We start from the raw sequence: 14,773 nt of genomic DNA, 5'->3' as shown, positions 1-14,773 counted from the left end.
TTTGTTTGACATTTCTTTAATGTAACTGTGGTACATAAATAATTGTATTGTACAAGTAATTATAAGGGAAGACAGTGGCGTGCCGTCATTGGAAGCGGTGGAAGCGCCGCTTCCACCTTCCAATGACCTTCCCTCGTAGTTTCTAAAATATAAATTTTCATATTTTAACGTACTTTGAATTAATTAAAATTAATATTTTATTATAACTGCATTATGCATCTTATTACAAATTTCTATACTACGTATGAAAAAAACGATAAGATTGCTATTGTATATTCGAATATCAGTGGCGGAACGGAAGCGCTTACGAGACAGATTCCACGGCGAGAATAACCGAATGGTGTAAAGCAGCCAGAGGGCATTGGCGCATGCGATTTACGGAGCACCAACCTCAGCCGGTTTAGCTGGTGAAGCTACACACGTGTAACGCTTCCAACGATTAGCCTCCCTTAGCCTCCCACGCTTCCCTTAGCCACTGGTAGGGAGCAATCTGACTAAGTGAATTGTTTAAGATTTAAAAAGTAGACTATTCAATGTTTAATAAAAATTTGCCGGCATCAATTTAGCTTTACAGAAAAAATATTTCTAAACGACTATACATACATAGACTATACATACATAGACTTTTTAACTGTTTTACATTTTTGCGGCGAATGGTAGCCTCTAAAGAAAAGTCGACTTCGCCGGTGGAATTGTTATTGCCTCGTACAGCGTGTGAAGGGACAAATCAGTTAGACTCATCTATGTATGTATAGTCGTTTAGAAATATTTTTACTGTAAAGTATTCAATGTTATTTTTATGTACTTTCTTTGCAAAGTTATATTTGATTATACAGTAGAGCGTCGAAAATCGGAATCAATTGAGAACTGGGGGTGTTCAGATTAGTCATTTGTTCCCATTACCGACTTTGTACGAAAAAATATATTAACCTGTCCGATGTTCAAATTTTTCTCCCTTGCGTGTCGCTTCGTGTTGAATTTTTCTCCGTTGCGTGTCGCTTCGTGTTGAATGTTTGTCGATTTTAAGCCTAACGAAAATTTTTATAATAATAATCGAGGCTATCGTATCGTTAAAAATTATTTCTGCATTTTGTACAAACAAAATAAATATATTGAAGAATATAAAAAACATGAAAATTATACTTTAGAAGTAAATCTAGTATCAAAAACGTTCGATTCAGCACGACACAGTCCGACTGAAAATCGTTCCGATTACCGGCGTTCCGATTAACGACTCTCTACTGTAATTTTCTTTTAATTATACTGTAATTATATTGACAGATTTTCAGACGAAATCTTTAAAATTTTTATCACCTTTAGATGTTAATAATTGTAATATTATGAAAAACAATTTTTTCAAGCGTGTTTTAATTCTTTAAATTAAGTAAATTTTATGATAAACTTATTTGATTTATCTAAATTACGCAGTGAATCGCAATATTTATATTCGTGTCCGGACTATATTGACAAGTAACTCTTAGACACAAGTATTATAATTAATGTCGATCCGAACAAATACGTACTAAAAGAAATATATGATTTAATAATTCAATAATAATAATTATCTCTCCAATTGGGGCTATCCTAGATTTAGGGTTTCTTCTCAAAGTTTTTCGTTTTATAGTGAGGCACTAGTGTTACGAAATAGATACGACCACCGTACGACAAACTAGATAAACAATGAAAATACTAAGTATTTTGTATGTGGTAAAAATTGTAATTAATAATAATTTATATAATTTGAAAAATTTTTGTAGTTATGTAATATAAGATCTCAATTATATATGTATATGTATATTACTTTTATGTAGTGTACATTTCATAAATTCATTTAAAATTAATAATAATGATTTTTGTTATCGCAGAAAAGGAAACTGCAAAGATCAAAAAGAAAGAAAATGATTGGGGTTCACTTTTATAAAGAAGTTAATGTAAAGAATAGAAACAGGAAAAAGAAGCATAACTGTAATTCTAGTGTTTAAATATGTATATACATATGTGTATAATACTTTCATTATTATACAAGAGAAATAAATTATTTTAAAATATTTTTTTTGCATTTTTCTTTATAATATCCTAAGTGGTTACTGCACAAGACTATTTTTGTCATTCAATTTTCCGATTGATTTTTTTCAATACATCGTACCATAAAAATTATGAATTAGTCAGAAAAATAGTTGATATATTTTCTACAAGAGAATTTGCATTGAACCTTTTTCTAAATAAATAATTAACACTGAATAAACTGATTTATACAAAAATATTATTAATTACAGTTAAATGCTGTTACTTACTATCCTAAATTTTTACTTATTTAAAATACGTGTCTAAATTATATGCAATGCATTTTTAACCATAAATTAAATTCAAATTATTAAATAATGTTTATGTCCGTGTATACTGCTATATTAGATGGTCATAATTAAAATATCTAACTAGAGAGAGAATTTATCATTCTGCTACAACCAAATTTGATATAGCGACATTTCAGGATGTGGAAGACATTATCATAGAAAAAAATTAGTACCACAACTTGTCAGTATGACATTTTTTGTACTGCAAACTATGACACTATTTGTATACAAGACACTCATCCTGTATAAATATTAATGATGCAAGAGCTACTACTAAATAAGGTCCCCTCGGAAGGTGAAAAGCTGTTCAATGGCTAATCATAAGTATCTTCTGTGACACTTCTCACACGCAGTGCGATTAGATCTTTCAAATTTGTAACGTGTCCTCGATAAATCACATCTAAGTATCCCCACAACCGTAGGGAACGGATGGCCGAGCGATCGAGGTGACGGTCTACCACGCCGAGGACCTGGGATCAAATCTGGGAGGGTCGAAAAAACCCTAGGAATTTTTTGGGAGCGGTTCGTCTGGATATGTCGGGCCCCGTTGCGGGCCTGGCCGAACCCAAAACGGGCTCGCTATAAGACGCTCTCTTAGTGCCCACAGGATGGAAAGGGAAAAAAAATCATAAGGAACGACTTAAGATCCATAGAATGCAGCCGGGCAGGTAGGGAACACAACAATCACACTTATATTGGTGAAATTTTGCAGACATTGCATGCAGTGTCATATATGTGGAGATGCATCACATCTTACATGAAATTCACTTTTACAGTTGAGGCATGACAAAAGTACTGACAAGTCTTGGTATTTCTAGGCTATCATAGAGCGTGTTCGTAGCCCCGTTGGAGTAGTTTTGGTATGTATCTAAGTCGGGCTGCAGCTTTAGATAAGTGCAGTGAAAGTATGAAGGTTTTCTATGGTTCAAATGCAAAGGTGTTCACTGTTCTACTAAACTGAAAATGTGCTTTGTTGTTCTACAGCAGTGCTATTGACTTTTTGTCTCATAGCACACTTGAGTCTTTAATTAAATTTTGGCGGCACAGTTAAATTAGAATGACTTAAAAAAAGAGTAAAAAGAAAGATGATATTTTTCATAATTTATTTATGAACACAAAGCAATTTACTATAATTTCTAATAAATATTGATAGATAATAATTAAAATTCTTAAAATGACTTATTTCTTTTTAGGAATATTATATTTGATGAGATATCTGATCTAAGAAAAGTAATTAACATTAAATCTTAATTTGCAATTAAAAGTGGCATGATAATTGCCTTTAAAAACCTGCCCAAAGTCCCACTATTTGTAAATTAAACTAATTTAAACTAAATATGAACAGTTATACATACAAATTTCATTTAAATAAAATAACCCACTGTTTAAATTGCCACCACCATATTTGATTTTAAACTATTACTTCCCTTTATTGTTAATAACAAGAAGAGCAATTTAATTTACATAATTAGTCATTTTTAAGCCTGTATTTATAATTTCGTTACAGTCCAAAATTAAAAATATTGAAATAACTTTTAAACCAGTAATCACTTTAATATAAAAATTTACCAAAATGTATTAAATTATATTTAAAATCTGTAGCTATAAGGAATTTTTATAGGTTTTTAACCTAAAATTAAAAAGGCTTCAAAAACAGGTGTGTTTATACTTTTGTTACAGACTGGATTTTTGAAAATAGAAATCATCTCGATAGTTGAACATTTCATTTGCTTCCATTTTTAGTAAAAGTTACATTCATACATTCTAAACTAACCGATCTATAGAAACAGTAGGCTATAGCTAACGCGTATAGAATGTCAGTAGAAACAATAGCATTATACTGTATGATAAGTTTTTACCCTCAATGATTGAGATTGTTTTAAATTCTGCTGTAAATAGGCCAGATGAACTTTGAGGTAACAATCAGGTTAACTTAAACTGATAAAAGTCAATGTAAACCGATAGGATGACAGCTTATCGCTTTGGAAGAGCCGGGTTCATGATTACTAGATAATTTGGTTTGAAAGCAGAGCACAATTTTCTGCCGAGAGCCACGTTTGCTCAATAGGATTCAGACAAAAAGCAGAGTATATACAAAACGTATATAAAATTGATGATGTAACTCGACTTCTAAATATACGTGGCCTTGCAATTTCGAAAAAAATTGCAAGGCCACGCTCCCTAATAAGTGACAAAAAGTTATGTTTAACCTTGCGCGGGGCGCGCTGGGTCCCTATCCTGGTGTTGGGCCCTGGGGGAACTACAGTTGTCCCGTTTCAAAAATCAATTATGTAAAAATCATGGTTTTATTCATGGTTTTGTGATGTTAGGTGAGTAATCTATTGTGTTTTTGAAGTCTTAATGAAGAAACCTACTCAAAATATATCATTTTTATTTATTTTATAACGAAAACAAAAAAAGGAATTTCGGGACAAACGTTTCAGGAATTTTTGTTAAAAAATCGTCAACATTAGAAGCGTTTTGTACAAACTTTAATCGAGTCTGTTGCTATCTAAGCTCCGATTCGCTTTCTTGTATGTGTCTTTTAACTGTCTCAACCAATAAATGCTTTGTCACCAACCCCGGGCCAAAAATATTTCGGGAAAAGACCGACTCCTGCCATTGTAAAGCAATTAGCAGTAAGTGGGGAGTATGTGGATCGTGAAATCCGATTTGCTTTCCTTTACGGGGTTGACTTTGTTTAAGCCAATAAGTGTATTTTCATTGTATTTTTACTAACCCCGGGTCAAAAATTTTCGGTAAACACATCCCCTAGCAAGTATAGGAAAAAAGGCAGATTATTGGCTTAGATTATTGGATAGTAAACTTGTTTTACACTGTATTTTGTTAATTTCTTTGTCTGTTATTAGATCAACGAATCATCCACCTGTAAAAACAATTGCCGCGAAATGCCACGCCCCCTCAGATTACCATCTTTGAATTATGTAAACAATCGCTATAAAATCGTTTGTTTTAATCGTTTTTTCGCCTCTAATTTGCTAATGAAAAGTTGTTTGACAGTATTTAGACGAATAAACATGTTTTCAAAACCGTTTAGCAATAAATATTCTTGGGAAACTCCACCTTTCAATACTAAGTCTATAAAAGACCTTCTTGCCGTTAATTGGCTTTAAAATTCTTGTTTATACGCCTTCTATGCTCTTATTGGTCATTTCTATCATGACTGATCCGATATCAAGCAATGAGCGTTCTTTCAGAACCTACCATTTCTCGATTAGTTGCACTAATCAAACTTCCTCCGTTAGGCGCGTGGGGAACATCGGTTACCCTGGTAACTGTGGTGTCAAAAAATCAGCTCAATTGCTAACAGGAAAAATATGACCTACAGGGGAAGACCACAACTAAAAGTATTGTGACGTAAATTTGCAGCCTGGACTGTGACGATGAAATTAAACCTTTTGCCATTTTATAATAATTAATCATATTAAAATTATTAAATTAAAATAACATAAGAGATGACACCACACTCATTTTAAAATGTTGCTTGGAACGTTACGCTTCTATTTTAAAGTATTTTATTGTGCAAAAATATAGACATTTTTCGTAATGTAAGGACATATTAAATTTACATCTTAGAGATCATCCGTAAACAATGTGCGCTAATTTTGAAAATGTTTTGTCCCACACCCGTAAACACCAGATACACTCTTCAAAAATTTCGCAATCTTTTTTTCTCTTCTATTCAAAATAAAGATAACAACGTAACTTTTATAGTGAGAAAACTACAACTGTATTGAAGAACGGTAGCTTTATTTCAGCTTGAGAAGCTATTCTAATCTATGGATTTATTTTGTTACAATTAGCTTTTTCGTGTGTCGGTGTGAGTGGCGCGAAAGAAATAAAAACAATTTCATTTAAAGACTCCTGTTCTACAAATGAAAAACTTAGATGAACATTACATTTGAAGAAAATACTATTCAAGACAATAAAATAAAAATAAAGCACTAAATCTTTACGTTTTAAAATAATTTTTGCTAACTGTAAGAAAAATCGCGATTTATACACAAAAATGCTTTCTTTTCGCCCCGTTTATGCATATTTTAAAGACGAATGACGTAGCGATCTCTTCAACAATGCCCGTCTAACAATAAAACTAAACCATTCTTGGTTCGTTCATTGTTGCAAGCGAATGCGATTACTTTGTTCGTTTGGCGATTTTAAGAAAAGAATGTTTTCTTTCATTTATAAGTAAGTTTAAATGACAATATTTTTAGTTTTAAAAGTTTCGTCTTCCGATGGCGATTATCTCCATCAGTGACGGATTGGACGAAACCACTAAACACAAGTAGTTAGTTAGCAGCTGTTTCGGCTGGGCGTTTCAAAATTCTTCTAGTTTCTTCGTACTTTCTAAAATTTAACAGGAACCACTTTTTTATAGAAGGTATTCCGTGAGACATTTTCTTTGGCAGATCACCGATGTTATTAGTCTTAAATTCAATCAACCAAATCCGATGGAGATCGTCCGTTTCGATTTATCCGAAACCATTTGTCTCTGATGTTATAAATAAAAGATTTATTGGCCTCTCTTTTTAATTATTAGCCTAATAGTTTTAAATTATTTGGATAACTTTTAAAACAAATTTCTTATGCTTTAAAATCTAATTTCTCATTTTACAACTGAAACTTCATAATTGATACTTATCTAAACTCCAGTTTAGATAAGTATTTCAGAAATTTTATTGGTTTTTTTTTCTTTCATAATAGAATAAGCAATAAATTATTTATGATATTCATCAAATAGGATACCATAAAGTCTATTTACACACGCTACAAAGTTATCACTAGCTGCTCCCTTTCAGCTACAACAACTGTCAGAAAACATCTAGTGAGGGCAGCAATCGGGAGAAATTTTGTGTTTACAGATAGGCTCAAGGAATAGCACATAAACATGAATACACATATGTAACTTATAAATTTAACTAGATATTGATTTTGTGTGGGATAAATATTGATTTATGAAATTTGGCCTTTCTATTTTAAAATTATCATCTAATTTTAAATTTATTCATTGAAATAAAAGAAACTGTTTTTCGTCATTCTGATAGGAAGAAGAGGTTTGAGAGTTGGAGGCTATTATGCCGTGGAACAAAAATTCACCCAATGGAAGGCGACAGCACTATAGACAATCGGCCCATACTGTGGGAAAAGAAGAGTGCAGGATTGCAGATCTTCCACTGGTCTCATCAGGCGGTGGTGACAGTATGACCCCTCCGCTAGATCGAAGCTCGAGTGCAAGCTTGCTGTCGCCTATAGCAGATAATATGTTTGACACAGATTCCCATAAATTGAATCTCACCGAAATGACAAAAATGCACGACATGTCGCATTGGTGGGATATGCACAACACGTTGCAAACCGAATGCTTTCCAAATGTTCGGCCGTGCATTTCATTCTTAGGTGAATTGTGTGAAGAACCATGCATGGACAGCATGCACTTCTCAATATGGAAAACAACTTGGTTCTCTAAACAGCTGACGAATGACAACGTTTTCATTTTACACCATCCAGAGAATCCGGACGAGACGCCTGTAGAAAAGCTGAGGCGATTGACAAGGTTCCTGATGAAGTTTTCCATCTACCGATTCCCTGAACAAAATCTAAATGAGACGATTGAACAAAAAATAAGTAGAATTCTCATCTCTGCTCAAAAGCAAGAGATTCTTATTCCTTCAAATGACACAATCGATAAATACACCTTGTGCACCACACGTTCAGTCGTGGTGGATAACAAAGCGAAGGAGGAGGTGAAGAAAGAAGAGGAAAAAAAGTCTAAGTCGCGACGTTGGTGGAATGTATTTTGCTGGAGTCGTGATTAAGTTTTTATAGCAGCTTTTCTCTTCCCAGACAGATTCGTACCGGATTTCAATCCGATATATGGTACTTAATTAATGTTTCGAACTATTTATCGTATTATTACAAAAAGGTCAGAATAGAATTTCAGTACTAACATCCGAAACTGCTGAGTGTTATTCTACCTCTCGATTCCGTAACGAATGGACACCATTTAACCACTGTTAAAAATGTCGTATCTCACACCTATTAAGGAAAATTTCTCCGAATGAAACAAATCTTGTCAACACAATAGTAAAAGATAAACAAACCCTGTTAATGAAATCGTGAAATTTTCACCGAATCCTGTAACGTTTTATCAAATTATCCAACGTCTCCGAAAAAGTTTTACCGAATCCAGTATCTCAGTTCAGCAAAACAGTTCTCAGCAGATCCTGGAATGCCTCCAAAACAGTTTCATCAAATTCTTAACGCCTCCGTAACAGTTCTCAGCAAATCCTGGAATGCCTCCAAAACAGTTTCATCAAATTCTTAACGCCTCCGTAACAGTTCTCAGCAAATCCTGGAATGCCTCCAAAACAGTTTCATCAAATTCTTAACGCCTCCGTAACAGTTCTCAGCAAATCCTGGAATGCCTCCAAAACAGTTTCATCAAATTCTTAACGCCTCCGTAACAGTTCTCAGCAAATCCTGGAATGCCTCCAAAACAGTTTCATCAAATTCTTAACGCCTCCGTAACAGTTCTCAGCAAATCCTGGAATGCCTCCAAAACAGTTTCATCAAATTCTTAACGCCTCCGTAACAGTTCTCAGCAAATCCTGGAATGCCTCCAAAACAGTTTCATCAAATTCTTAACGCCTCCGTAACAGTTCTCAGCAAATCCTGGAATGCCTCCAAAACAGTTTCATCAAATTCTTAACGCCTCCGTAACAGTTCTCAGCAAATCCTGGAATGCCTCCAAAACAGTTTCATCAAATTCTTAACGCCTCCGTAACAGTTCTCAGCAAATCCTGGAATGCCTCCAAAACAGTTTCATCAAATTCTTAACGCCTCCGTAACAGTTCTCAGCAAATCCTGGAATGCCTCCAAAACAGTTTCATCAAATTCTTAACGCCTCCGTAACAGTTCTCAGCAAATCCTGGAATGCCTCCAAAACAGTTTCATCAAATTCTTAACGCCTCCGTAACAGTTCTCAGCAGATCCTGGAATGCCTCCAAAACAGTTTCATCAAATTCTTAACGCCTCGGTAACAGTTCTCAGCAAATCCTGTAATGCCTCCGTTACTGTTTCATCAAACTCTGCAATGTCTCCGTATAAATTTAATGAAATCCCGTAACATCATCCTTTCAAAAATATCACGAAATTCTGTGAATAGATCCGAAGAACTTTCACAAATTCTGTTTATATTACAGCAGAAAATTTATAAAATTTTCTTAATAGATTCATAAAAGCTGTCCATCAGTTACGATGCATTAATAAAAACAAACGAGAGTTCCGTCCTTAAAATTAGCATTATTGTCTATTCGGCGGTATTAGTGTACTGTACTGTACGGCCGGATCTTGTACTATTCAAAGTACACTTAACTATGTAATATTTAACGAAGTGCACGATAATGTGGTAGACTAAACAAGAAGTCTGAGATTTGCGGTCGAATCTTTAATATACACAACTTTTTAATGATGGCAGACATCGTCGCGTGGGATTGAGATTCTAGAAGGAGTCTGGGATACAAATCAACAACTATAAAGTAATGGATTTGTGCAATCAACACAAATAAAAAATGATTCTAAAACAATGTTTTCGGCGTGAATTTTGAGTATTTGCAAATATATAATCAATTTTCGAAATTAAAAGAATTGTAATTGATATTTAATCGAAAAATAAAGGTTGATTGTGCTTAAAAGTCTAATTTCTTTCTTGTAAGGAATAGAATATCTTTATATCAAATAAATCTAAGCCGATATAATTTATAAATAAAACACTTCTTATCGGGAGTCTTAAAATCCGAAAACAAAACTTTCGGCAACAGAAACTAAAGGTTGATTCTTTCATTGAAATCACAATAATTTCATATCAATAGTCTGGCTAGAGTACCCAGATATCAGAGTAGCGACATACGAGTGTCGCCGCCATGTTTTTTAGTTTAATAAAGCATTTTATTCGTAAAAATGCTTTATTAAACTAAAAAAATCGTCATTTGTTAATGTAAACCCATAAACCACGTGATGAAAGTCGACAGAACGTGGCGGCGATCACTCGTATGCCGCTACTCTGGTATCTAGATACTTTAGTCTGGCTGGGAAAATTGGCGTGTTAAACACTTAATAAAAATTGTTAATCTATATTTTATTAATCTTACAAAATCATAACAAACAAACGAGAACTTTTGTTAAACTTCTGTTAAAATTACAGAACTTTCAAATTTGAAATATTGTGAGATACGAGGGAGGTAGGAGGAAGTCGTATCTCCCCTTTCCGGTCACAGGTCGTTGACTTTTCACTTGTCAAGATGGCTAAGTTTACGATTGCGGTCCCGAGGGTCGGGACTCTTCTTGTCGGGCGAGTGGAGGGGAGGTGAGATGGGGTCGACGATAAGGCGAAAGCAATATTCGGAGTCAAAGAAGACACCATTTAACAATTAAAACAAGATTTATTTGAATTAAACAAAGGACAAAATACAACGTAGACTAATATCCCTAATTCGCGTAGGGGTTCGAGAGAGAGTTTACAGGTTCAGTTCATACCTCATTGTTAATTTCCTTAGCGATTTGGCACGTAAATCTCCAAGACGTGTTTATAGGTATCCGGGAATTGCACACTTTTATAAAGTCGCGACTGAGCGCATGGACGCTGGAACTTAAGGTCCAGAGCGGTGGCGACCTGCGATGGCGTTGGTCCGGCTGTTGATAAGAGACTCCCCGGAAGGGGGAAAGAAGTGGCTTTTATAGTTTTAGGCTGGAAAAATCGGTCACGTGATCGATGGTTGATGGCGATGAGGGTCACAAGTGATCCCGAGATCAAAAATATATGACGAATTCGGACGTTAACTATAAACTTACGTGGCAAGATGATCTGTATACAGCGTGAGAATAATGGATAGTTGACAGTTATATGGCCAGGGACGCATATTTTCTCGGCTAGGAATTTTTTTCTATCGAGGTTGTTTATAATAGGGAAAATATTATTACAATTTTGAGTTTAATGGAATTCCAGATCTCACAATATTGACACATTTAAGCTACGTGTTCTGGTATGTCTGTAAAACATCGAATTGGTTTATGACCATGGATATAAGCGCCAAAGATGTGAAATGTACGAAATGAGAGGGCCTCCGTAAACGGATGGATTTTGTGACTAAATTCTTTTTAAATAGAATGAGAATATTGACATTTAATCACAAAACCTAAGACACATAGCAGCTTTAAAATTAACAGCAACCCCATACTCTCTGGCAAGGCAGCAATGTTTATCCATATTCAGTAAACTACAAAAATTTAATTAATCGATATATTTATATTAATTGTTAATTAATATCGAATACAGTATTATTATCGATTCTAGATGGGAGCCTACAGGCCCATTTGCCCACGGCCCTATTCACAGAGTGGCTTCGAAATTTAGTCTTTTATGTAGGAAGTTTGTAATATTTAAGTGATATAAATTAAAGTTTTTCCAGATAAACTGTTGTATAGTAGAATACAACGGCAACTCGCGAGTGTAATTTAAACACAGGTTTGTCTTCAAAACACATTTGTTTGTATATCTAGACCATCACATTGAACATTTATGAAGTCGTGGTAACTAAATGAAACTTTACACTGTGATGTTTGAAGTGGTTGGTCAACCAAATGTGTAAGTTTTGTCATTTTGTAAATATAGCTTTCCAAAGTTCACGTATTCTATTGTAATGAGTCTTTACATCGGGCGCGCTTTCTAGTAAAGCCGCTTTGTTAAGATGGATGTCACCTTAAATTATATAATCCAATTATGATATTAAATTAAATAATATTGAAACATAATTGGTTTATCTAACATTTTCTGTACAATTTTCTATATATATATTAATGAGGATGATTGTTTGTTTGCTATGCACTCCTAGGCCGTTCGACCAATTACTATGGAATTCGGCAGTTACGTTAATATACTTCTAACTTAGATAATTTCGTAGTTACCACCTGAAAATATTGACTTCATTTTTATATATGAATTAATTTTTGCCTACATTCGATTTGCTGGCTTTACATTTAGCGCTATCTATTGGCATAAAACAAGAAACTAAATATAATTCACACAAATAACGATGTAATTTTAAAGTATATATTATATTCTCTTAATTACTGCGACAATGATAGGGCGCGAAATAGACACACTATATCATTATTACAATGGGTAGCACGTTGTACTCACCTATGTCCACTCAAAAGTGATAACACCACGCAGGTGAGTGCTATGTGCTACCCGTCGCAGTAATGATATAGCGCGTCTATTTCGCGCTACATCATTGTCTTAGTAATGAAGTGAGTATAATAGATATATACAGTCAGCGCCGGATTAAGCCTCTAGCGGGCCCTAGACAAAATTTAAATTGGGGCCCCATTTAAATAAGTTGCTTCTAAACAAATCTTATATAATGTGACATTAGCGTAGGTAGCATGGGTGACACCCGGTGCGGATATCGTGGTGTCACCCCAAGTCACACCGTGGTGTCATCCTTTTTAACTCTTTTATAAAACACTATTGAATTGTAATATCTCTGCACTCGAGCAACTCGAACGCTATATCGAATATGCGATGTCGCGACGTATAAGTTTAGATTTAGAAAATAAATCATAACCATACATCAGTACTACCACGAGAGACGACCCTTGTGAAGATTTCTAGATGGTGCGAGAGATCTCGTGGCGTACCATTACTTCTGACGCACGGGTGGCTGTTGACTTTTTTTTTTTTTTTTTTTTTTTTAGGCAATGGCTGGTCGACCGCAGCTTACTAACCATTGTCAAATACAGTCAAACCTGTTTTTATGCGGTCTTTTTTGTGCGATTTTTTATTTGTGCGGTATAGTCGGCGACTAGTCTCGTGCGATTTGTCATGTCTCACGTTGACTTATTATAGCTAAATAAACTTATTATAGTAATATTATTGCACTGAATACGCGAAAAATGAAATAATTTATTTTTTAAGTCAACAAAACACCACCTGGACAAAAATATGTAAAACAGACGATCGACGAGACGATGCAGTCAAGTGCTGACATCTGTTGTCAATAAATTCTATTTCGTACGGTTTTGAGTTATTTTCTATGTGAGACTTTTTTATGCGGTCCCTATTGACCGCATAAAAAATATATTTTTAATTGTGTTGCGAAAACTATTTTTTATAGCCACTCGTGAAGTTTCGTGCGATTTTTTTTATGCGGTTCCTATCCACCGCATAAAAACAGGTTTGACTGTACGGCCTTTTCTGTCTATCGAATTTCTTAAATAATTTTTAACTCGTTTTGAAACAGAAATCTTCTGCACTGAAGCCGGGCCCTAGACATTTGTCTATTTTGCCTATTCGATAATCCGGCCCTGTATACAGTATATTTAAAATTATATCCTTTTGGTATGAATTGTATTTACTTTATTTTTTAATTTTTTTGCCAATAGATGGTGCTACATTCGATCTGCTGCAAGCAAATCGAATGTAGAAAGAAATTAATTGATATACAGGGTGGGCCAGCGAAAACGAAACGGCAGAGTGTTCGCGTCCGTCCAAGCAAATCGCTCGGACAGGTCGATTTTATTCTCGAGGGGACATCTTTTGCAATAAAGTTTTTGCGATTCTGAATACAACAGACAACAAAAAAGTTTAAAAACTCATTTATTATGTATTAACTAAACAAACATTTATTTCGAAAAAATTGTTTGTTTAGTTGATATTCAGATTCGCAAAAACTTTATTGCAAAAGATGTCCCTTCGAGAATAAAATCGACCTGTCCGAGCGATTTGCTTGGACGAACACGAACACTCTGCCGTTTCATTTTCGCTGGCCCACCCTGTATAGAAATCCAATCAATATTTTGGGTGGTCATAACTGAAATTAATAAAACCTATTTTCAAAATGACCATCATTTCCACAAGAAGATTCTAGAGGAGGGACTGGAATTGAACTGAGGGGACCGAGACGAGTTCAACGATATTCTACTTTTGGACCGGAGACGAAAAGTAAAAAAGTTATCGTACTTATTTAATGATATCATGCAGACAGCGCCATAGTTGCTAGTACCGCCATCTCGCGGTAAAGTCTGCAAACCACTAAAAAAGCACTCTGAAAGGCAAGAAATTGCACGAACAGTCGAACGCCACTTCCTTTTTTTCTTTTGTTCAAGAACTACCGTGAATCAATCACTAGTGACGTTAAACACGGCGGCCTGTCGGCGGCCCCCTTTCGGGAGGTCCGTCGGGAGCGCGAACAGTCGAACGCCACCTAGAGGAAAAACTCTAAAATGTAGAATGCAATGTGAAAGGCAACAAATTGTAAATATGATAACTTTCTTATTTTTCGTCTCCGGTCCAAAAGTAGGGCATCGTTGAACTCGTCTCGGTCCCCACATTTCAGATA

This window comes from Centruroides vittatus, unplaced genomic scaffold (genome assembly GCF_030686945.1).
Source record: "Centruroides vittatus isolate TY-2023 unplaced genomic scaffold, ASM3068694v2 contig_349, whole genome shotgun sequence".
In the NCBI taxonomy this organism is placed as follows: domain Eukaryota; kingdom Metazoa; phylum Arthropoda; class Arachnida; order Scorpiones; family Buthidae; genus Centruroides; species Centruroides vittatus.
The sequence above is the reverse complement of the archived record's forward strand: the minus strand, read 5'-3'. Positions refer to the sequence as shown.